Here is a 23,928-nt window from a genome sequence, read left to right on the forward strand (position 1 = left end):
GGGCTAAGCTTCAGATTAAGAACAGACAGAGTACCTGTTTCTGCAAAGGGCAAGAAAGCTGAGCATTTAGATCAGTGCTGTTTTCCCTTTCAACTTTTAAGTGGCTCCTAAGATCATAAACCGCCTTTGAAACCTTTGTGATTGGTTAATGAATGCTGTGTGGTCAACAGAAAACTTTGTTAATGTCTCACTCATAATTTATAAACAAATTCAGCTACGAGACATATTTTGTTTAACACATGGATGCCAGAGATTTGAAGGGTTCTTAGGGATTCTGAACTGGGAACACTTGCTGTGGTTGACGTGAATGTCAGATCTGTGTGACAATTAGGGTCGGTCCAAACTCTAAAAGTAGGTTTGGCAAGTCCCCGTGAGTCTCTGCCAGATGGATTTTTCATGGATGGCAGAAAATTACTCTTCTGTTCTAGCATTCATCTTCCTCAACTAGTCACCCTGTTATAATCCAGCCCCTCCACATTTGTACCATCTTCCTGATGGAAATGGACACATCTACAGACAGACTAACTGATGTTTAAGCTTGTCTGGTGCTTGTTAATTACAATAGAAAGAAAAAACGAAACTCTATTTGTGTTCAAAATTCTCGGACAGAGAGTGGTAATTTGAGAAACGATATAGTTCCTCAAATTCCAGTGATACCTGCCTTGTCCACACTTCTGCCAGTTGCCCTGCCTCAGGTCACATCTGGGTGTCTGGCTAAATCAGGGTATATCATTTTGGGGCAAGTTTGTCCCTTTGGAGGCTAGAACAACATACAGAAAACAAAGGTGGCACCTGCACGCCATGGTTCGACAAGGCCTAATCACTTACAGACCCAAAACTCTCTCATTAGCTGCCAAGTTATCAAATTTCACTGCTGTAGGTAAAGCCATTACTCCTGAAGACCCTATTTAAAAACATAACTACTAATTAGTAGAAGTGATAAATTAATCCGCTGGTATCCATTATTACATTAGCATGAAATAGCCCCGAGATAATGAGATTTTGCAGCTTTGGTTTTGCTACAGCTTTATGATGATTATGACAGAATATAAAAGTTTATATCCATTGCTTTCTTGAGATTAAAAAATACAGTGTGTCATTTAGAAATTGTGTTTGGCTATAGCAGAGCAGTAGAGACCCTAAATAACCATGGCTTAGAGAAATTAGGGGTTTGTTTTTCTGGGGATAAGCAGCTTGAGGCTGCGTGGTAGGTCCGTGACATCCCATGCTCCATTTATCTTTCCCTTCTGCTGTTCTTAACACATGCGTGCCTCCATTCTCAAAGTCCCCTCATGCTCACAAGATGGCTGCTGGTTTCTAGGCATTATTTTTATATCCTAGCTCAGAAGAAGAACGATGTATAGAAGTGCAAAAGAGGCATGAGTAATTTCCTTTCCTGGAAATTCTACCCAATGACCACAAATTACGTACTGAAAATTCCTACCTGGGTGCAAGAGAGGCTGGAAATAAAATATTAGGCTGGGCCTATTGCCACTCCAAGTGAAATCTGGCAAGAAAGAAGAGATAGATATTGGGGAGCATTTTCTGCCAGGACAGACACATCAGCCAAATGGATTTGCAAATGCTTGTAACGATTGGGGGAGGCATCCTATGCAGAGCAGAAGCTGGTGTGGTTCTGCAAAGTGAGTTTATTGAGACCATCACAAAGGACCCTGTGAAAGGAGGCCCTCACGTCTCCTGGAAGATCAGAGGGCTTCCTCTCCTCCGAAGACCAGGAGAGGTGTGCCTAATTCAGCATAACTCACTTCCACTGAAAACGACATGGGAACATCATGAACATCAGCTTGTTGCAGGCCTTGAGGAGTTTGGAATTGACCCGCATCCTCCCTGTGACCTAGGAGCTCTGCCGTTACAATGTGTGCGTGGTTCATCCTATCATTTTGCTTCTGAATCCTTAGCATTTTGGAATTCTCTCCTTTGTGACTGTCACCATAGCTTATAAATTCACTGGGAAAACATCCCCGCGACAAAGAGCAGAGAAGAAAAGTCCTCTTAGGCTGAGTTGCTGTGGACCCGGCCTGCCTTCCTCTCACATGCCAACCTCACCCCAGATTTGATGCACAGGGGGACCCACAATTACACGACCCAGAAGCTTGGATCGCTCATGACTAGTGGAAACGATCAATTTTTACCCATGAACGCTGTGAGACTACTGCATTTGTTCATTTTAAAATAAAAATGCTTAAGTGAGATTTGGCCTTTTAAATAGAGTCTGAATGTTCTCAACTGTCTACACTACACATCTTGCCTTATTACCCATGCCAGCTCTCTACACTGCAGAGCTCACCCTATTACCCTTGTCAACTGTCTACACTGCAGAGCTCACCCTATTACCCTTGTCAGCTGTCTACACTGCAGGACTTGCCTTGCTACCCAGCAGCCGTGCACCCCGACGCACAGGTGAGGTGGTACCTAGGACAACGGCAGGGATGTTGCTGTAAACTGGCTCCCAGGTGGGGTCGAACTCTCTGGAACCATGTAGGTAATCCCTCCCATTTTCCTCTGGACACAGCAAAGTGGTGACTGAAACAGGAAGTGTGGGCTGTGACAATGTAGGGGCGTCTGCATAGCAAACCTGGGAAGCCTGCCGGAAGTGGGGGAGGGAGGAGGGGGTGACGGGTGGGAATGAGAGCGGAGAGAACACAGGGGTCAAGGAAAGCATTCCTGGCGGCTTGGGGGGGCTGCTGCTTGGACCCGTGTGTCCTGGAAAGTGGCCTGTGTCCCTGGCTAGGAGCTTGTCCACGAGTCCAAGACTTGAACCAGAGGAGAAGCGGCTCATTGGTCAAGACCAGCCCAGTGACTGGATGGAGGACCCTCCAGCTCAGGGCCAGGGTCATGGCCCTCTTGCCCTTCAGAACACGTCTGCTCCCTCTCCCAGAGCCAAACCACCTTTGGTCCCCCTCCTCTTTGTCAATATCTCATGCCTTACAGCACGTCACATGATTAAAAAGAGAGGAGGAACGTGCAGTGCAAGAGCCCTCTGTGTGGTCTCATAAAATATTAATGGATTCAGAAAGGAAATGCGAAATCAAAATACCCTTGCAAGCTCGGGCCTGGCTGGGCCGGTGTTTGCTGTGAGATCCGCTTTCAGATTTCAGTGTGGGCTGGCCACGTGTGCTGGGGGCGGAGGGCCCAGAGCTGGGCTGTTACTCAGCTGGGGGCCCCGCCCCTCAGAGGATGCAGCTGGGCGTCATCTCAGATTCAGAAATTGCTCCTTCTCAGTCAGCCCTTCACTTTCCTGATGGAGACAGACACCCGGAGTCTCCATCCCCCCGCAGGACGAAGTGGGCATGAGTCTGGGGACGCCGAGATCTCGCATCTCACACTTGGAAGGGATTCCCAGAGGCCTTACTGTAGCCCCCGCGCGGTTGAGGGACCCACGCGAGCACCTCGGGGTCCAGCCGCCTCCGGAGCAGATGAGTTTGGTCACTGTCGCTCTGTTCTTTCAGCAGCTATTTGTCTGGTGCCCACGTGGTGTTGGGACAGGGGGAATCACAGGTGAACAGGAACGTTCCTTTCATCTTGACCCCAGATCTCTCTCACTTCAGGTTCCCTCTTGGCTGTTGTCTGTGAGGCCACACGCGGGGAACATTCCGCCTCTTCCTTGGCAAGTAGCGTGTTCCCGATTCCGGGGCCCTGACCGTGCTCTCTCTGTCCTCCTAAGGTGATGTTTTAACAGACAGCGCATTTCTGACACTCGGTAGACACTTAAAACACATTTAAAAGAACCCCAACGGGACTTTTCTTAAAGCTCTTGAAGTAGCAATGCCTATTTGAGGGCAGTTAGGAAAAACCAACTGAACCTAAAGGAAAAGGTAACCTTCACCCAGTGAAGACGTGTAGGTTTAGCTCCGGCCCACAGTCGGGGAGAAGCGCACCGACACTTGAAGTGGAACATTTGCGGGCAAAGCGGCCGTCCGGAGAGATTACTGAACACCTTACAGGAGGGCAAATTGTGGACTCGAGGTCTCTCTTTATGTTTTGGAGCCAAGCCAGTTTCTGTTGATATGGCGGCCGTGTCAGGCCCTCTGTGGGCGTTTGTAGCAAGGCGGTGATGTGAGATGGACGACCAAACACTTCATCAATCACTGCCGCGGACAGTGCGCTGCCTGGTGATTGGTGGGAAATTCAGGTCATCCATCTTACCCCATCACCTGCTCTCCACGCTGTCCAGGTAGATCCAATGTTCCCTCTCACTTGTTCAGTTTGCCCATCCAGGCAGTAGAGCAGCTGGCCGGCGAGAGGGCCCGGCAGGGACACCCTGGCCCCTGGTGCTCCTGGGCCGGCCCTTGCAGGACGAGCTCCCTGCCAGGAGCCGGAGTTTCAGAACCACCAGAAATGGAGCAAAGCGCCAGGCAAGGTGGGGCGTGAGCTGTCGCCCCAAGCGGAACCTTTAACCATCAGAAGGAGATTTGCTTACCCAGCAGTAGAAGTCGTTGTTTTGAAGGAAATCATAAATTCCACAATTGACACCGGGCTCTGCAAGGGGGAGGGAAGCTGTGTTGATTCAGAGATTAAGGAGAAACAAAAGCCACACAAGCCTTTATTGTCTGCTTTGGGACCAAGGAACTGTACGATAACCTGGAAGATAGTGATGTAATTATAACCTTGACTTTCTAGGCTTCCTCCTGCCTCACACAAAAATCTGCAGCGTCCGTGTCCCTTCAGGACTAACCTCTGACGCCACGAGGTCAGAGGGCAGAGTCGTTACGCTGGGAGATGTGAGTTTCGGGCTTTGCTGATGTGACGCCGAGCTGGGGTAACCCGTGCTCCAGAGGGGCTGGTCCAAGGGCAGGTGTGCAGGCGCTGAGCCCGTGGGGCTGCTCCTTAGTGAGGGTCTCCCGGAGGCCACGCGCTCAGCCTCCAGTCCGTTCAGCACGGCCCAGCGGGCTCTTTCCTAGGGGGCCTCAAGTAGAGATGTCTGAGCTGTGAAAGGGAGGAAACCCTGAATGCAGAGGAAAAAGCCAGGGATGCACCGTGATGTCAAGAAATAAGCTATGACCTCAAAAAATCTTTATTCTTTTATAGACAGCTTTTCCTTAAAAATGCTGCAAGTACTTAACCCTAAGCTGGGTCTCCCTTAGGTGTCAAAGCCCTGCCAGCTCTGTGGTTTCCAGTGAGCGTGGCCACTCCACCCCGTGCCGAGGCCCCGACTGTCGGTGCAGCAGGATTCACGTAGGATTTAGTGCTTCTCTGGCACCAGGGACCACAGGGCCTGGGGGTGGTGGGCACGTCTTTCTCCCGCCACTCGGCCTCTGCCGGGTTGGACGGGGCGGAGCGGGGAGGGCAGAGCCGCCCCTCCCGTCTCCCCCACCGCCGGGGGTGTTGCCTCCGTCACTGGGAAGGACAGGCTGCCGCCTGGCGGGAAGCCCTCACCGTCCCTGGATGTCGATAAACCGCCGGGAGGGACAGAGTCGACACTTCTGGTTCGGGAGAAAGATGACGTTTGTAAGAAGTCATTGAACTGCGTTCCTTCCTTTATGGGTGTCCGGGGACCCCGTGGGTACGGGCGGATGTGGCCTCCACGGGGCACTGGGGTCCACGCAGGTGCCGCTGCAGTGGGTCAGCTCCGGGCCCGAGGGAGGCAGACGTGGGCGCGGTCCACCCCAGATAGGGCACCGAGAGCCCTACTCCCTGTGGACAAAGCAGCTTCTTATTTCAAATCAAGGGCCACTTCAGGACGCTGCGACACGAAATAAGTCCTAGGATTTAATCAGTAACGGTGTGGAAGGTGTGCATGGTCGGCTTGGTCAGACAGGGGTGTCGACTTTATCAAAGCCTCACGCCAGCCCCGTCCACTGGGTTTGGGACGGTGAGTCGTGGCAGCCCTGGGCCCTGCGGGTTGGGTCATAGCTGTGCGTGGAGGAGTCCTTCAGCAGCTGTGACGTTTCTGCTTCACTCAGCAAACCTTGCCCTCTGTGCCTGGGGCACCAGAGCCAGAGCTGCAGACGGAGACCCTGGGTTCGGGGTTACCTGGACCGCTGTGTGGTTTGTCGGCAGGTTTTCGAGGCTCTGGGAAGTGTGCGGACCCCCGTCCGTAAGTGCTGTGTGTTGACTGCACGCTCCAGGGTTGGTTTGCGTCTTGGGTTCCCGGTGCGCCGCCCGTGTCCCTGTCAGTTGCCGTGGGCACCTTTGCAGAGAGGGATGCACGTTCCTGGCCAGCTCTCTGATGTGCAGGCCGTGCCCACAAAGGTTCCCTGACTGGGCATTTGAAGGGATGACGGAGCCTGAATCACAGAATATGATGATGCAGAAACATGAAGGAAAATACTTTTTATTTTACCAACATTTATTTACAAGCATTCCCGTCAGCCTTTTATGAAAGGGCTAATGCTCCTTTTTATATAACAGTAAAATGTACAAAACGTTTATCTGCTGTCTTACAATCTGATAAGGCCAGTGTCTCGCCCTTCGGGGGCGGGGAAGGAACACGACAAACTTCCTGGGACGTGGCCTGAACTTGTGAGGGCAAGAAACTGAACTGTGGAAATTTCCTCCCTAACCTGATCAGAGAATGAAACAGTGCTTCCGAGGTTCCAGGGTTTACTTAAGGATGCACTCATTTAATTAGGGCATTTTAATAATGACATTTATGTTCTTATTGGCATTTTAAGTCGATTTTGGGGAGAGAGTTAAGAAGGGTGGGATGAGAGGGCAGCTCTTCCAGCCCCTGGGGAAACATACATATACAGACTTTCCCCGGAAGAGGGGTTCTAGACCCCCTACGCCTCACCTGATGTCCTGGGTGGGCACCTACTTCTCCCACTTCACTGCCCTGCCCCTGGGATGAGGAGGGGCCAGGGCTCGCATAATTGACCACTAAAAAGGTAAATCTGTTTGATCATGGTTGGAAATGTCAAATTTGAGCTGCTAGAAACTCTGTCACATCAACAGAGAAATTACACGTTTTGGTCAATAAATTTGAATAAAATAATGGGATGATTTATGAAAAATCTGTTAGGCTATGTGGACCTCAGTTGCCTGAAGTATAGAAAGAAGGAGTTGGGTACTAAATCAACGTCTAAGTTCCTTTAAACTAAAATATTCTATTCTATTCTGTTCTATTCTATTCTATTCACGGCCCAGTGCTAAAACCAGAAATACTTTCATTACATGCAGGTCTGACTTACTGGCATTTCCACAGCACATAAAACAGCATATTTAATGCTTTAGCATTATAGCAAAAATAATCGAAAACATTCACAGGGAACTGATTCAATTTCCATCAATCTTATTAGAAAGAATCTCCAAGCTGTGGCCACATGTTTACTACTTAATAATTGGTTAGTAATTACTCATTGGGTTCAAAATGGTCAGCTCACTTGTGCATGTATATGTAGCCATATTGATATTTAGGGAAGAATTAGGACAAATGACGTTTCCAGGGAGGGTCATTTTTCCTGCATTGATTTTGGTCCAACATATGCGATAGCTTCCTATATGATGATGATTAATAACACACATTTGTTTAAAGTGCTGCCCGGCTTTAATATTCATTGTCAGGTTAGACCCTCACAATCCAGGGGGGTGGGGACCGGGGTCTCCATCTCACGGGCGCCCTGATGGCCCGCAGACCCAGGAAGCACAGACTTGGACCAGGCCTCCAGGCCTCCTGCTTCTGAATCTGATGGGCTCCCAATTAAACCGGCAAATACCTGTACTTCTCAGCATTTCTGTTTTACTGGAAGGTGCAGAATTTAGGTGTCCCGTGTGTTTTGTGATGACCGCAGTGCTGGCGGCTGTGAGCTGGGGGTCAGTGCTGTGAACTGGCTTAGGTTCCTCCAGACGCCTGTGGCCTTCGTGAACCTCCTGGCCTTTCCGAGCCCAGCTTCTTCATTTTCCTTTTAGTTACTATGGAAATGGACGTGCTGTGATTACGAATAAATAGCCAAAACGCCCTTCGCCAGACTCCTTGGTACAAACTTTTGGATATGCGGGGAAAAATACACATGAAAATGCTGTAAGGTCTTTGACAGCAAAGAGGCATATATGATGCAAGGTGGTGGCATCATTATTACCAGAAAGATGTGATTTTTCAAGCTCCTATTAGACCAGTGTTGACTCCTGCTCAGAGGCAGGCCCTGTGGCCGAGCCCCCGGGGACGATGGGCTGTCGTAAGAGGCTGTCCTGTGACAGGTGGCAGCCAGGAACAGCTCCTAATGTTAAAGCAGACGTGACGCATCCAGAGCCTCATCGGACGTCTAATGGGCGTGAGCAGTCCTGCAGCTGCAGACGTGGCATCCGCATTAGTATCTCAGTGTCCATCAGTGTCTTCCTCCGCCAGGGAGACAGGATTTCAATTTTTATTTATTGTTTCAGGAAACCCCAGGATCAGTCCGAGAGCCTGTTTTTTTTAACACTATAGACAACTATACGGACTGCGCCCCCCTCCCCAGGATCCCAGGGGCGTGGGTGGGAGCCGGGGCAGGGCCCTCCGCGGGGCAGCCTGGCCCCTGGGCCGCCTCCGTTTCGTGGCACAGCTTCACCTCTGTCCCCTGCTTTGTCTCCTGCCCACTCTCGCCTGAGCCTCGACCTCCGGCACTGCCCACCCGCATTACTGAGAGTTTGGACAGCCCGTCTCCCTGCCTTCAGGCTGCCTGTTCCGCCTGCCTTGGGTCGTGCTGCTGTGGCCGCGGCGTGCCCCCGATGTCTGTCCCCAAGCTCCTGGAGGCTCTTCATGTCTGGCACTGGTCCCCTGCACCCGTCCCACTGGGCATCTTCTCACGAGGTGCTCCAGCCCCCTGAGGGACCACGGTCCTTGATGGAAGGATCCTTTCACACCCTGTTGACCTCGAGCGGCCTCTCACTGCTTCCTTGTTAAGAGTGTCTGGTGTCTCCAGAAGGCCTCCTGGGCTGCCCTTGGACTCATCCCTCCTCAGCTTCCCACTGACAGCTCTGGCTCTTGTTCCCGTCCGAGAGCTTCAATCAACAAACCAGAAGCTCTGTGCCAGCTCGGGTCCACGACCGCGTTAAAATCCAGCCTCACTGCTGCCTTGTTGATTCCAAGCCGTCCAGCGCGGACGCCTTCCTCTTACCTTCAGGACACCACCCTGGTCCCCATCACCCCTCGTCTAGGCGTCTCCAAGGCTCAGTTTCTTTCCATCTGCTTGTTTTCTACTCTAGACCATACACTGTGGTCACGGCTTCCCTGAAACACCCTTGAATTGTGTCAGACTCCAGCTCAAGAACCTTCCGTGGCTCCCTATTGCTACAACAAAGTGGGCCTGGGGTCTGAGGACGTCCACAGCCGGCCTCAGTGCTCACCAGCACGCATCTCCCATTACTCTCCAATTAAAACAGTTTGTGTAATGGGGCCGGCCTTACTGTTCCCCAAGCTCCTGGACAGTTTCATCGAGCCCGGCTTGGAAGGAGGCGTGAGAACAGACAGTTGAAGTCTATAGCAGAAGGGCTAACAGGGGGACACACGCCAGGGCGCGCATCCCCGTACGAGAGTGTGAGGTGGGGGCTTCCGGAGGACGTGGTGTCCACGGCGACGGCCTCACGTGATCCTCGGAGGAGGGCAGGTCTAAGTGAGCAAGCAGGGGCTCCTGGGCTCCCGGGAGAGGGGACCCACGATGGCAGCCGGCCTGGGACGCGCCAACCGCTGGCAGCTGCAGCACGAAGGACGCAGAGTTTCTTGATGGCCGTCGGACCCCTTCAAGGACCATCACCGAGGGAAGCTCGGCACTGGTGATGTTTTTCTTGCTGCTTAAGCCATGATCCATGGGGGACTGGAGGCAGCTCCCAACTCCGTCCTCCGTGACGTCATATTTGTACCCAAATCGGCCACCGTGGGAATAGTCACACCATGGGAACCAGCAAACAGTACACATAAGGTTGTCTGCGCACGTGTGACTCTGGAGGACGAGGCCCTAACTGGTTACTGGCGTGCTAGGTGGCGGACTGGTTTCTAACCGGTTACCAGCACACCAGGGTTCGACACCATCAGGGGGTCCTGACTGACGACGTCCCAGCTCTAGTCAAGGCACGTGGAGAAGTTCCGGTGAGGGAACCTCCAGGTGACTAAGCTCTCCCCCCCTCATCCCAGGCTCCCGGAGACCCTCCAGGCTGTCCAGCCCCCGCAGTACAAATTCCAACGTCACACTCTGCTATTTCCTCGGAATATTGTTTCTCGCAAAGTGTGTTTTCCCAGCTGCAAAGTTGAGCCGTTGACACAAAGATGAGCCTTCGTTGCTCATGAAAGACAGTCCTTACGTGGAAGGTGGAAGGCAGAAGGGACCAGCTCGTCTCTCAGATGGGAAGCTGCCCACGGGGTGTGGAAGATTCAGTGGCCTGATGGACCAGGACACACGTGTCCCAGGGGCCATGGCTGGAGGACGCCCCCTCCGGGAGCTAATCCCCCCATCTGTTTTCCTTCCTCTGTGCTAACTGAGCATCTGTTTGCTAGCAAATTTCCCAGAATATTTCCTTCTCCTTTCAAAATATTATCCTATATCGAACCTCAGAAAAGTAACAATAAACGACCAAAAAATGACATTAGAAAAAAAGAACACTTTTTGCTGTTGTTTGGATTCATTATTGCTTTAGTTTAACCATGTTTGGCAGCCAACCGTGTAACTGCTAATTTTAACAGTTAAATTTACAGTTTTCAACAGTTTTTATGATGCCCAGCTATGTCAACTTGACAAGTCTACTGTTAAAATAACTGTTTAAACACTACATTTATAGTCGAAAACATTCTTTGTCACTGCTAAATTGACTCATTTCAACTGCTATTTTTGTCAAAATCATTTTTTCAAATTACAGCATGAGAATAGCAGTTTCTGTAACTTTGAAATTAAGTCACTCAAACTGCTCGGGATACATAGAAATATTGCATTTTAAACTGCTTCTTTTAAAAAGTGGGAAAATCATGTATTGCACTTATAATGCAAACTATTAAATTGATTTATAGTGAGAATGAAAATTTACTGCGTGTGGTTGTGCATCCAGATGTGAGGGACTGACCTGAAGCTTCCGTGTGGTTTTCCCTTCTGTTCCAAACAGTTACTTGAGAATGTGATGTCTTTATTTTTCTTAAAGATAAGTGGATTTATCTTCAGAGGGGAAAATTGATTATAAAAATTAGCATCGTTGACAGTGAATGTTAAACATTAAGCATTATTGTGTCATTGAAAATGTTCACATTTAATTCACAGTGATTTTACATTATTTGTTTATGCAGGAGGTGAGCAATTTGGAAATTAAAAAATACATATATTTTGTGTGCTCTAAGAAAAATTCAGGATAGTAGCATCTTTGATTTTATAACCTACGTTATATAACCTATAATAATATGTTGTATTATTTTATTGCATATGTATAAGTATATATATATATAAAACACAAGTTCTAAAATATATATATTTCTGTGACACAATATCGTTTGCGTGTATACATGTGATTTTCCCTGATCAAGTTTCTTCTCTTTTAAGAGCTTTTAAAACTTTGAATTACTAAATTATCATTTCATTTCCTTCCCTGTTTGTCATTTGGTTTCCATTAACCTGTATCTCTGGGGGAGATTCAAAGCAATTATATAGTTTTAACAGTGGAAAATAATTGTCATTGAACAGTATCTTAAATTAATGTGTAATTGATCAAGATGCAAAGCATTCTTCTTTTTAGCATTGAAAAGAGGAAATCAGTGTGCTCCTAACTCAAAGCACCCTTATAATCTCAGGGGGAAATAAAAATAAAATAATGTCTGGTGTGGACTGTGGGTATCTGCTGTGTATGCAGAGATGTTCTGAACACCCTGACAACGTAGTTTACACTTGTGTTGGACTTCTCGCCAGCTTAGGTGACCTCTTTGCCGCTCTGGAATTCAGGGCCTAGGGAACCCTGCAGAGGAGAGAAGGGTGCTGGCACTTTGTCACCATCTCCCTTGTCATCTCTTTCATAAGGTCTGTGTTAGGCGCTTGGGATTTAACCAGACCGTAACACACAAAACTCTGAAAGTTTATGTGGTGGAGCTGCAAACGTGTAGACTACACTGAGTTAGATGAATGAGTAAACACACAAGTCCCGCGATGAGGCTAAGTTCGTTGCAGAAGGGAAGGATGAATAGACATGTAGTGGACAGAATAGTGGAAAATAGTGATGATGAAAGTTTCAAAAATTTTTATGGGTGAAACTGGAGCAACTCCTCTAAAGAAAAGTAAGCTATTTTAGGAAAAGCTATTGCTTTTTGTTTCTTTTTGGTTTTTTTGTTTTGTTTTGGTTTGTTTTTTGTTTTGTAATAGAAAGTGGAGAAATAAGCTTTGAGTGAGCTGCAGCTTTGGGGAAAATTTGTGGATAGTCACACGAACCAATGTGTTTATAACACGTAGTCGGTCACAATGGTCCCGGAATAGGACACACGTACTCGAGGATGTGTCCCAAGCTGGATCCAATCTCACTGTTAAACACGAAGCGCCATACTAGTTTTGCCGTCGGTCTGTCTGCAGGTGTAGACACAGGTGAGGGTGATGATCACTATCACCTTTCACCAGAAGCAACCGTGAAGCTGAGGAGGGTCCCTGTCATGATGGATGCCCTCCCCGCGGTCTGTTCCGAGAGCTGGGACACTTTCCTTAAGCCCCGCTTGGACCCTTTATCTGCGATACTTCTCTGAGCATCTTCCGTCAGACGGTCCTCTCCTCTCCCGAGGCCCCTTGTCACGTGGCCGCCCAGGGCGGGAACCAGGCGGGGATTCTCCCAGCTGGCAGCGCGCAGAGCGCGGCCTCGAATGCCCACCGAGGGAGCCCCCATCCCTGGGACATAGCTCGTGTACCTTCCAGACGTGGCCTTGGGGAGCCCATGGGGAGGATTTTAACACTGACCTGCCCTTCTTCCTGTAACACTGGGAGTGTGAGTCACACGCATCCTGGCCCTTCCTTTCCACCTACACTGACGCAGTCACCTCCAGGGACACGTCAGTAGTCAGAGCAGACTCTCCGCCGGGGCAGCCCACCCACTTATTTCAGAAGCAGGAGTTCTGCTTCCCTCGCCCACAGACATACGGCCACTTCAATGCCTTCTCTCTGACTGTAGCGTTTACTTATTTCATTGGGCCTGGCTGTATAAAATCTACAGATAAACTCCATTTATGGGTGTAGTTTTGAACAAGTATTGGATCATTATAAACTTTTCAATGCGAGCTAAAACAAAGCAACTCACTAAATATTTCAATTTGCCCACCTGTTCAAATTACTCCCCACGATGGGGTTGCCATTCACACTGATCCCTTCCGCTCCTTCCACGCTATTGTCTCAGTTTAACAATAGATGCGAGTTAATAAAATCCAGTTAAAGATGAGGGGAAGCAGTTTGCAATGGTTCAGATAGAATATCTGCTCATGAATAATTAGCATAAAGATGCAGACATTGTTGGGTTAAGAATTTCCAGAAGCATCTGTACCAACGGGGTCTCAATGGCCGTCCTCAGTCTGGGTGGCCATGGCCTCATCACAGAAACAACTGCTTAAAATATGACCCTGGACAGAGTCAAATAAAAATGTTAGCCTAGATCCGTACTGCGGTTCACCGTACTTGATGTGGTTCCCATTTCTCGACTCATGGACCAGTCACTAGCTAGTCGTTTAGCGATCAGGCGGACCCCACCCACCCCCTCCTCGGAATCGATGGCCTTTTTTGGTCAGACACCTGGTTGGTGACAAGCCAATTAGTCCAAACGGTGGAATCAGTCGGAGTGTGTAGACACAGCCCGACTCCAGTTGGCAGGATTGGCATTCAGAATTTAGATAATTTCAGACAGACCCGTACGCTCTGCCCCTTTGAGGAAATGCCTTCCCCAAACACTTACAGAACTAATTGACCAATTAAAAAATATTCGGGAAGAGTGAGTGGCTGATCTGAAACTTTCTGACAAGCTGCCTGCACTCTCGTTTAATAGGTTTCCAGACATATGCTCGGCACACGTGGTGCAGGGTCTCGGGCCCCTCCAAGGCTCTCCCCACATGTTTGTTTCCGTCCAGCTTTGCAGAGCAGAGGCCTGCTTCCCGCGTGCCTTGATGCTCATCCCGCTGGGGGCCCAGATACTTGTTTAATCAGAAGAACCAATATTGTCAAGTGCATGTTTTTCCAATACACACAGTCACGCTCAAAAGTTCCTTCCTGTGAGGTCAGCCCGGGTGACCTCTGCGGGGGGGCCCTCTGTGCAGAATGGCTCCCGGGGGCTTAGTCTGGGAGCTCTGCTTTCCTTCTCACCCCATCCGGGGCAGTGGGCATCCTCTGCGCGAAGCCCGTCTCCTCAGCTGGTCGTCCTAATCCTCCTGCAGTCGGGGGTGGTAACTTAGCTGTTTCATTGCGGCACGATGGAAACAGAGGTCATCACGATGAGGGTGAGGACCCTGCGCTCGAAGGTCACACTCCAGGGCCTCATGGAAGCATCCTTTGGCGACCCTCCCTCACTTGGCCACATTGCCTCTCCCCCTGGGCCAGGTAGGGGCTGCCCTGGGCACACGCTGCTCCGTTGCCACCGTGGGTGTGGCCTGTAGTGACCGGAATGGCTGAAGGTCACACCCCCTACGCCCACATGTCGTCCTGCCATCTGTGTCCACGCGTGTCCCCTGTTTCCAGGGACGGCCCCACAGGGGCAGTGATGCAGACAAATCCCAGATTGAAGCCAGCAAAGAAACTGAAAGAAACTCTAGCAAAGACTGCAAAAAAACAGAGCAAAACAAAACAAAAAGAGTCAGGTGGGTGAATCCCCCAAATATCCGGTGCGGCTTCTGGAATTCATTTTCTCTAAAGCAGCAGACTGGGGGGTGGGGCTCACTTTCCTCCCATCTTTTCAAATCGTGGTCCCAGCACCGGGTGTCCATCAGGTGCCTCAGATTTGATGAGAGCCTTGACCCCCGAGGTCATGTCTCACTGCCGGAACGTTGCTCACTACGACACACTCTGCGCTCGTCTTTCTCTCCCGTGGGATAGACTTGGAGCCTCTGAGTTTTCACTTTTTGGCTGACAAATCCTGTGTCCCTCCCCGCGGGGCCCTGTGTCTGGCGTAACTGTAGCTGTGGATGGGCTGCTTCCTGAGATTTGTTTACCTGCAGCTCCTCAGAATCACGTCTCTGCCACTTGGGGGGCCCTGTTTGCCCAGGACCAGGGCGCTGGCCGTGGAGCCAGTCGAGGGTCGCCTCCTCCCTGGGGGGCAGCCCTAGCGGCCACTGCTTCCTGCAGGTCCTTCTCCCCCAAGGCTCCGAAGCTCGCTTTAGCTGCACACGGGAGTCACGGAGCTCTCAGAGGCCTGATTAACCAAGTCCTTCAACGTGTTTAAGTGGATTTTCCAGGTTTACCCCAAACTCCACGTAAATCTTTCCTTAGCACCTAAAAGGCGACCACAGAAGTCCAGTGTTTGAGAAAAAGATGACAACCATGGCAGCTGCAGACCCCGCCTCCAGGCCTGTCCCTCCCGGCCCACGGTCCACATGCTGGGTTCTTTCCCAGGACCCATTAGGTAAGGGTCGTACCCTTGTAAATGTTGCTGAGGATGGGATGTCGCTGAGGATGGGGGGCTCCTGGTAGCCATCAGAGCGCAGGCCGAGGTGCTGGGGGTCAGCGGGCGGCCCGATGGCCCGGGACGTGGTGCTGCTTGCCGGCCAGGGCTTCCTGCAGAGGTGATGGCCACAATCCTGGACTAAACAAGCCCCGTCGGGGGGGCGAGGTGTTAATTGGTGTGGGCACCGCGACGTGGGGGTGGACAGGAAATGCGCCTGAGTTACTGTGTTGTCAGCGCTTGGGCCCCTAATGAGAGGCCACGTGTTTCTCTCTCTGAGGCTGGATTTTAATATTTTGCAAACGTCCTGCAGTGACATGTACACACTACTATATATAAAATAGATAACCAACAAGGACCTGCTGTACAGCACAGGGAGCGCTGCTCAATGTTCTGTAATAACCCAAATGGGAAAAGAATCTGAAGAAGAATAGATACGTGTATATGTATAAGTGAATCACTGTGCTGTACACCTGAAACTAACACATTTTTATTCCAATATACTCCAATATAAAGTAAAAATTAAAAAAGAAAAGACGGGGCTGTGTCGAACTTGAGCTGGTCCTTCCTTCCCGGTTAAAGGTCGGCTTTGGTCCACGTCGCTGTCCCTGGAGACTGTTTCCCAGGGTGAGAAGCAGGCTTTGGTTTAGGTCTTTCTCTTAAACCCCGTGGCTGCTGGCCTTGGGCTTCAGAGGCTGTGATGGAGGGCTGCACGTTCCCACCCCAAGCTGCTTGGGAAAGTGACCCCGAGATGGAAACCGAGTGCCTCCGTCCTGTCCTCCGGACCCTGCTCCCTGACACCTCCTCGGATGGTCCCCTGGGAGCTGAGACCTCCGGTCGAGAGTCCCCTCGTCCTTCCTTTCCTTCATCAAGACTTGCATGAGGCTCCAGACCTTTGATTCGTGCTATCGGAGATGACGAGGACGTAATTTCTGAAGACTCGCTTAAAAACATACAACGACCAATCATGGACATGCCCATCAATCACCCGCCAAGAACCCACAACACGTACTTGGGGTGACACGGTGAACCGCAGGTGACACCCCTGAGGGCAGGGCTGGCACCTCGTTCACCGTTACAGAAAAGCGAGGACAGGTGAGCTTGGGCTGCTTGCTGTTCTGTGGGGAGGGCGTGAGGGTTTGAAGGAAGATGTTACCTGTCACCGATGGCGCGAGTGCAACACCAGAGGACTCGCGGCACCTGTCCCGGGCCTGGAGCAGCACCGGGTCCAAGGTCGAGCAGGGGTCAAGGCTGGGAGGGGACGAGCACCTGCCTGGGCCCTGCTGCCCCGTCCACAGGGGCCCACCCGGTCACCCAGGCCTGAGTGCTGCTGTCCACTCCTGCGGGGACGCCCTGGTGACCCGGGCCTGGCACCGCTGTCCACTCCCGCAGGGACCCACTGAAGATGGCTTGCTTCGGGCTGGCGGACGAGGCGGCCGCTGGAACGTGCGTCGGGGGAGGAGGGGGGGTGGCTGCGGGGCCGGCGGTGTCCTCCGTGAGGGCGGGAGGACACCTGGACCAGGGACTCAGGCGGCCCTGAGCCTGGGGCAGGGGCGGTAGAAATACCTCAGACAGTGAGGGCTCGGACTTGCACAAAGGGTCACATGTGACCAGGGAAGACATGGGCTATACGCCAAAGGTAGGAATCTTGGCCTTGGGGCCAGAATATCGGGCTGGATGAGTGAGGGCTGGGGGACCCGAGGCGTTTCTCAACACTCTCAGGTGTGACACGTAGCTCGGAACCTGGGCTGGAGCTGACCTGCCCGGAGAAGCCTGGAGCTGGGGACACCAGGCTGAGCAAGGGAGAGCCCTGGGCTCCTGCAGACGGGAGGAGGAGGGGTAATGCTCGGGAAGTGGGGCTCAGAAGACCCCCCGGACCGTGTTCTACAGGTGGGCCCAGAGACCCCCATTCCCCGAGGCCGACCCTGAGTCACAAGCGTGCACAGCTGGGGGTGGAGCCCGCGCGGCCAAAGTGGTCAATGGGCGCTGCCCTTGCAGCTGGGGCTGGCGCCAGAGCCGGGCGATGAAGAGCTTGGGGGCGCTGGCGGCCTGAAAAGCAGACGGTGCTGAGCTACCAGCCAGGGGTCCAGGTTTCCATGACCTTCAAGAAGGTCGGGGCAGCCGAGGGCTCTGCCTGCAGGGAGGTGATGGAACATGATGGCCCAGGAGCAAAGAGATGGGAGGCCTGGGGGTGAGGCGTCCTGTTGGCGTCCTCAGTGAGAGGTAAACAGGAGGAGTTGGGGCCGAGCGTGGCCACCCAACAGACAGGCCAGACCTGAGCCACGTATCAGCTCTGGGACGTGTGGAAGGGACGGGTGGAAGGTCCCGGCTGCTGGGGCCAGACTCTGTGCTGGGGTGGCAGGGCTCTAGTGGGGGCCTGCAGCAGAGGATTATCTGCTGCCTGAGTGCCAGCCCTGGTGCTGGGGAGCCCTGGGGGGTGAGGGATGGTCTGCCACACCGCCCACGACCAGCAGGGAAGGTCTGGACAGTCCAGCGACCCATCACAAGATGGGATGGGATTGAACAGGACCGGGGGGCCTCTGGGAGCTCCGTGGTCAGGGAACTGACGCCTGTGTGCCCCACCAACTGACGCCTGTGTCGCTGCACACAACTGGGTCAGCTTGTGTGCAGCACACGTGTGTATCACATGTCAACATCCACCAGAAAGCCTCGCCCACACCAGGGGCTCTAAGCAACACGTGGACAGAAGGACCAGCCTCTGTCCTGGCCACCCCAGAGCTTGTGTGACGGGCACCAGAATGGAGGGCCCAAATTGGGGCCCCTATTTACTCCCCTAAAATGCCCCTCAGGGGCCCCCATATTCTGAGCTTGGGTACATTCCTGCATTCATTCAAGAGTTATTTAATGCAGTGCTACGCATCATGCAGTCAATATGTGCACTCAGAGAAATATGATTGAGTGAAAGAGTGAACCAGTGCATTTGTATGGAATTAGATAATACAGCAAAAGAATTAGGAAAACCTCCCATAGACCACACCCATGTTTATATTATTTTTTAAATCACCTTTTTTTCTTATTTTGCAGACTAAACCTTGATTTTGGAAAAACTCAGAACTCCACAGCAGTAAACCTGGAAGGTAAGTAAGTTTGATAAACTCTCTTACTTAGCATTTCAAACTTGAATACTTAAAAGAAGGCATCTTTTACTGTTGGGAGTTTGCACTTGAAAGGGAATATAAAAATGCATATGCAGAGTAAGGTCTGTTGTTGCCTGGGGCTGGTTCAAGTGCACTATTTGGTTTGCATTTTCTGAGGGCTTATTTAGTTTCTGTGATTAAAATAATAACGAGAAATGATTGTTAAGGATGAAATGTATTTTTCCCGAGCGGAAAGTCTTGCACAGAATGTTTGAAGAGTGAGAAATAACTATTATTCTGTAAAATCATGTGTTACAGAAGGTGGAAAAGAGAATGCTCCTCTGTAAAGTTTACTTTGACAGAGATTAAGAAAATCAAATAATACTTATTAAAATTTGTGGATTATTTTTTTGTCTTATTAGCCCAAGATGAGCTTCTAGGTTTTGTTTTGAATCAGATTTTGTCTGTGGGAAGAAGTTACACGTTGGCTCCCAGAGTGAATCCCCTTCCGTCTTCCTTGCTTTTTGTCTTGGTTGTTTGCTGCCTGGAAATGGACAAGCTTCAATAGATGCTGAATATTATTAGCACATTTTTCTTGATTGAGATATAATTCACACACATAAAATTCACACATTTAAGGTATACACCTGAGTGAATTTACAGAGTTTTGCAACCATTGCCACTGTTTAATGACAGAATATTTTCATCACCCCACGAAGAAGCCCATTAGCTGTCACTCCCTACTTCTAGACCTAAACTTTGCCATTCCTTCTTGGAAATTTGCTGAACTTGCTTATTAACTCTAACAGTTTCTTTCCTTTCCAGTCTGGATGGCTTTTATTTCTTTTTCCTGCCTAATTTCCCTGGCCAGAACCACCAGTACATATTGATTAGAAGTGGTGAGTGTGGGCATCCTTGTCTCGTTACAAACTCTTTCATCGTTAAGGATGGTGTTATCTGTGGGTTTGTTGCAGATGCCTTTATTAAACTGAGAAAATTCCCTTCAATTTCTAATTTGTTGCATTTTTTTTTTAAATCATGAAAGGATGTTAGATTTTGTCAAATGCTTTTTTGTGCCTATTAAGATGATCATGTGTTTTTTGACTTTTATTCTACAAATATTCTATATTGGGCTGGCCAAAAAGTTCATTTGCGTTTTTCCATAACATCTTATGGAAGAACCCGAATGAACTTTTTGGTCAACCCGATAATTCATTGATTAGTTTTTGAATGTTGAACCATCCATGCGTTGCTAGCACTATTCTGGACGGGTCCTTTTTCAGTAAGTATATTATGACATTGCCGTTGTAGCCTCCTTCTCTCCCACGCCATTTAACACACTGGTCAAATGCAGTCAGGAAAACAGAGAAAACTACCCATGGATAAATTAATACTAGCTCGGGAAGCAGGTTGTTGAGAAGTATACTAACTTCCCATTGAGGTTCTGGTTCTGTTTTTGTTTTCATTAGCTAATTCTTTGTTCATAAATGTACATACAAAATAATTGAGGGACATTAATAATAATGATAATGACAATAGTAATAGCCAGCATTTATTGGACATGTACTTTAGCTTCATTTGTTCTCATCAAACCCGATGGGTTAGTTATTATTATTAACCATCCCACATTACAGACCAGGAAACTAAGTCTGAGAAACTTTACGATAACAAAATAGTATTTATATTAAAATTTACTATTGGCTTACTATTTACCACATGGGTTATGAATTTCAGTTGCTCATAGTTAATTAAAAATTTCACGTCAGCCAGAGTCTCCTTCTGATTCAGAAGCAAATTCTTCCTGGTTGCACAAAATGGAATTAGGAATGAAAATGCAATTTAAAAAATAACATTCAAACATTTATGGAAGTTTTTAATTCATTAAGGAAATCAGTCATTTTGAGATCATGATTTTAATTTTGATTTGACTTTTTCCCCAAAGAACGTATAGGGAATTTTATGGTTTTCCCATTATTCATTTTATGGGACTGAATGATTAGAATGTTTTTGATGGCAAGTCATAGAAAAACCCAGCTCTAACTGGTCCAAAACATGCAGGGAAGTCTTTGGCTTGTGGGACGTGTCGAGCGCAGTGGTACTCAGTCTGACACGTGGTCTCTTATGGCTCCAACGGCCTCTCTTGACCCCTCTTTTCTCAATGCCCCCGATGTATGTTTGCTTCTTCCCCAGGCTGGCCTTCCGAGTCACGGTCCAGTCCTGACCCCTCACTGAGGCAAAGGGGCTGGGATGACCCAGTTAAGGGCCAGCTCTGGGAATGGGATGAAGTCGATCCCACCCAAACCCATAATGGCCTCAACAGAAGCCCCCCGAGCTAGAACATCCATGTGGAGGGAAGTGCGGTGCTCTGGTGCGTGTGAGTGCAGAGAAGACCCCAGAAGAGCACACCACCTCTGCAGGAATCTCTCACGATCCCTACCTTTCCCTGCTCTCGAAAACAGCCAGGATCAGGCCCGTCGGGTATGGAGCCCTCTTCACGCTGCCATTGCTATTTTTGGGCAGTGTACTCAAGTTCTTGGATAACTAGGTGAATTCTAATTTAGAAGATGCACTCTCTCTTCCTAAAATACCACAATTCCGCCATCCGTTTCCGAACGACCCTCTTTAAATTTACGAAGATATGAGAAAATTCCTTTGCTCTCCTTTGTCATTATAGTAAAAACAAACTTTTCTTACTCATTTTGTATAAGTTCATTTATTCATTTATTCAAGTGATCAGATGCCCACTCTATGCCAGGGATTATGCCAGGCATGGGAAAATTCAATAAGATACAGACAGTTTCTGCCCTAGCCGATGGATGGGCGTATACTCACATCATTGCCGAACAATAAGTAACCTGGAAAATGGAGATACACAAATGTCAGGTACAGTGTGATGTAAATGTAAAGATGATTTCTCAGGGTGGAGCTCTGGGTGGAGAGCCGGGGTGAGGAAAGGTCTCCCAGGAGAGAAAAGCTGGGCAGTTGTTCTGGGCTCATCACCTGATCTGCAGATTTTAAAATCCTTTTGATTCTCCTACTTTGCTCTCTATTTCCTGACGATTAAAGTTCCTACTAGACATAGGCTGAAAGAATGGAAGAAGCTGAAATACAAATGAAGCACTTGGACGCTGAGTTAAAATGCTGGCTGGATGCTTTCAGAAAATCTGTGGCCTCGATTTGTCTGTGGTCTCCGTCCAGGGTCCCCAAGCCTCATCTTGACCTTACTTTCCGCTGGGACCTCACATTACCTGCCGGACAGAGAGCCAGTATCCCAGATACTGTGCTTATTTTGTCTCTGAAACAAAGCCCTTGAGCGGGAAGGGCTGCTTTGTCAGACGCAGGTTGGCTCTGCAGTGGGATCCCGGGTCCTCACGATGAGCTGATAGGAGAGAAGCTTTGGCAGACGTGGGTTTCCTGTCCCCCCTCTGCCCGCCCCGCGTCCTAGTTTTAGCTGCCCCTTGGTGGCCTCTACCAGTAGGGGGTGTCGAGGGAGGTTTTCCTCTGTATCCCGGGCTGGGTGGTGGTCCTGAGGAGACACCTCTGAATAGTAATAGGGCCTGGAGGGGTCAGACCCTGCAACTCTGAATTCACGGCACTCCTGGCTCTGCCGTCCAGCTTGTAATAAGCCAGCAGCTTAGCCGCCTCTTTTTAAATTGGCTGGGAAGGCAGGCGAGCTTTACAACCCAAACAGTCAATTTCAAACTGCTGAACCCAATCAGGCCGGATGGAGAGTGACCCTTTAAATCGAGTGCAAAGTTGGGGGAGGGCTCCCCCATCCCCCGCAGGGCGTTCGGGCCATCGCTTCCTCTCCGAAGTGGGAACTAGGGTAGTGGCTGGGACCCCACTCAGGCCCTGTGTGCCCAGCCCCGGGCCTGGTCCTGCCGTGGGTCCGGGGAGCAGGGCCCAGGCCGTGGGACCCACAGGCGCGTGTGTGACGTCCAGACAGACAGCGCACTTCACGCCCTTGTAAAAGTACGTTGTGTCTCTCGCACGGTCTGATTTTAATTTGGGTAATATTCCCGTTAATAATAACATCTAATTGCGGCGTCCATTAAAAGTTAGTAACATTAATTTAGCAGGGAGAAAATCTAATAGAGTTCTTGGAGTGATACTGGCATTTTTCCATTAAATTAATGTTACCAACTTTTAACAGGATGTCTTAAATGGGCATCGTTAGTGTTGGGTATACTGAACAAATTAAATTCAGGCCCGTAATATGAGGTGGGAGCCTATTTATGAATCCAGAAAAGGTGTCTGTTGGGCTCTTTCATCCACTTGAAATATTCTGCAGCAAGTGTGGGAGGCTGTGCAGGACTTCTGGAAAATTCCTCCAGGGATGGACAAGCCCTCTGCCCAGAGTCTGGGCGCCTCTGCAGTGAGCAGCGCCCAGAGGGGCCGCAGGGTCACCGTGACACCCTAAAACCCCTCTCGGGAACGCTCCCTTTCCCCGAGTTCTGTGTCCTGGGTCTCGTGAGACAAGCAGGTCACTGGAAGCCAGGACTTCTCCAGCCAGTGGTGGGCGAGCTCCGCTTCCCGGCGGGCTTCCCACCGTGTGGTCTGCCTGGCAGACCGGCTGTTTCAAAACCCAGCTGGATAGGGACGCGTAAGGTCACACTTGCAGACGGGAGATTCTGGAAAGGGGGTGCAGGGGGTCGGCCCCCATGGTTGCAGCTCTGCCCGTTCCTGGGAAGTCCGTGCTTTTGCTTAGAAGCAGGAAGCTCCGGATGCCGGTCCTCCTCAAGGAGATGGGATGGAGCTTGGATGCCGGCATTACCGAGTATCGGGGGACTGATGCTGTCTGACATTTACAAATGCAGAGATTTGTGACTGAGATACAATTTCACTGAGACAGTCCCATAAAAGCACACATTACATGCATGCTTAAAGGGAGTTTCTCAGCCTTCTATAAAAGCTCCGATGAGAGATGATGCGTGGAAATGAGCCTTGACACTTGGCATGGGATCAGGGGGCTGCGTCCTCGTGCTGGTTTCCAGGGTGCCTCTGCCCCTTCCCGGTCACGTGACAAGCGGTCCCCTCCCTCCTTGTTCTCGTCTGGGGGACTTGAGGATGAGGGAAAGTGGTGGTGACTCTTGTGCAGGGGCTGCCCGTGCCCCGCCTCTGTCTGCGATAAATGTCTTCACCCTTTATGTGCCAGAAGCACAGGCTTTGGGGAGGGAGGGAGGGAGGGTTATGCATCTTCAGGCCCTTACGTGAAGCTGTGGCCACAGGAGCTCTGGGGGGGTGAGCTTTGGAGCTGGACATGCCTGGGGTTTAACGCTGGCTCTACCGCCTCAGGGGCTGGAAAGTT

The 23,928-nt window shown here is 50.2% G+C and overlaps 1 long non-coding RNA gene across 1 annotated transcript in view; it reads left to right on the plus strand.

Annotated features, from left to right (window-relative positions):
* The window catches only part of LOC309639635, a 187,076-nt gene extending 171,903 nt beyond the window's left edge, over nt 1-15,173 (plus strand). The window contains exon 3 of the long non-coding RNA XR_014251778.1: nt 8,341-15,173. This is a non-coding gene — a long non-coding RNA (uncharacterized lncRNA). The remainder of the gene's footprint in view (nt 1-8,340) is intronic.
* The last annotated feature ends 8,755 nt before the right edge of the window (nt 15,174-23,928 follow it).

The sequence above is a fragment of the Balaenoptera physalus genome (assembly GCF_965194825.1).
Source record: "Balaenoptera physalus genome assembly, chromosome: 12".
In the NCBI taxonomy this organism is placed as follows: Eukaryota; Metazoa; Chordata; class Mammalia; order Artiodactyla; family Balaenopteridae; genus Balaenoptera; species Balaenoptera physalus.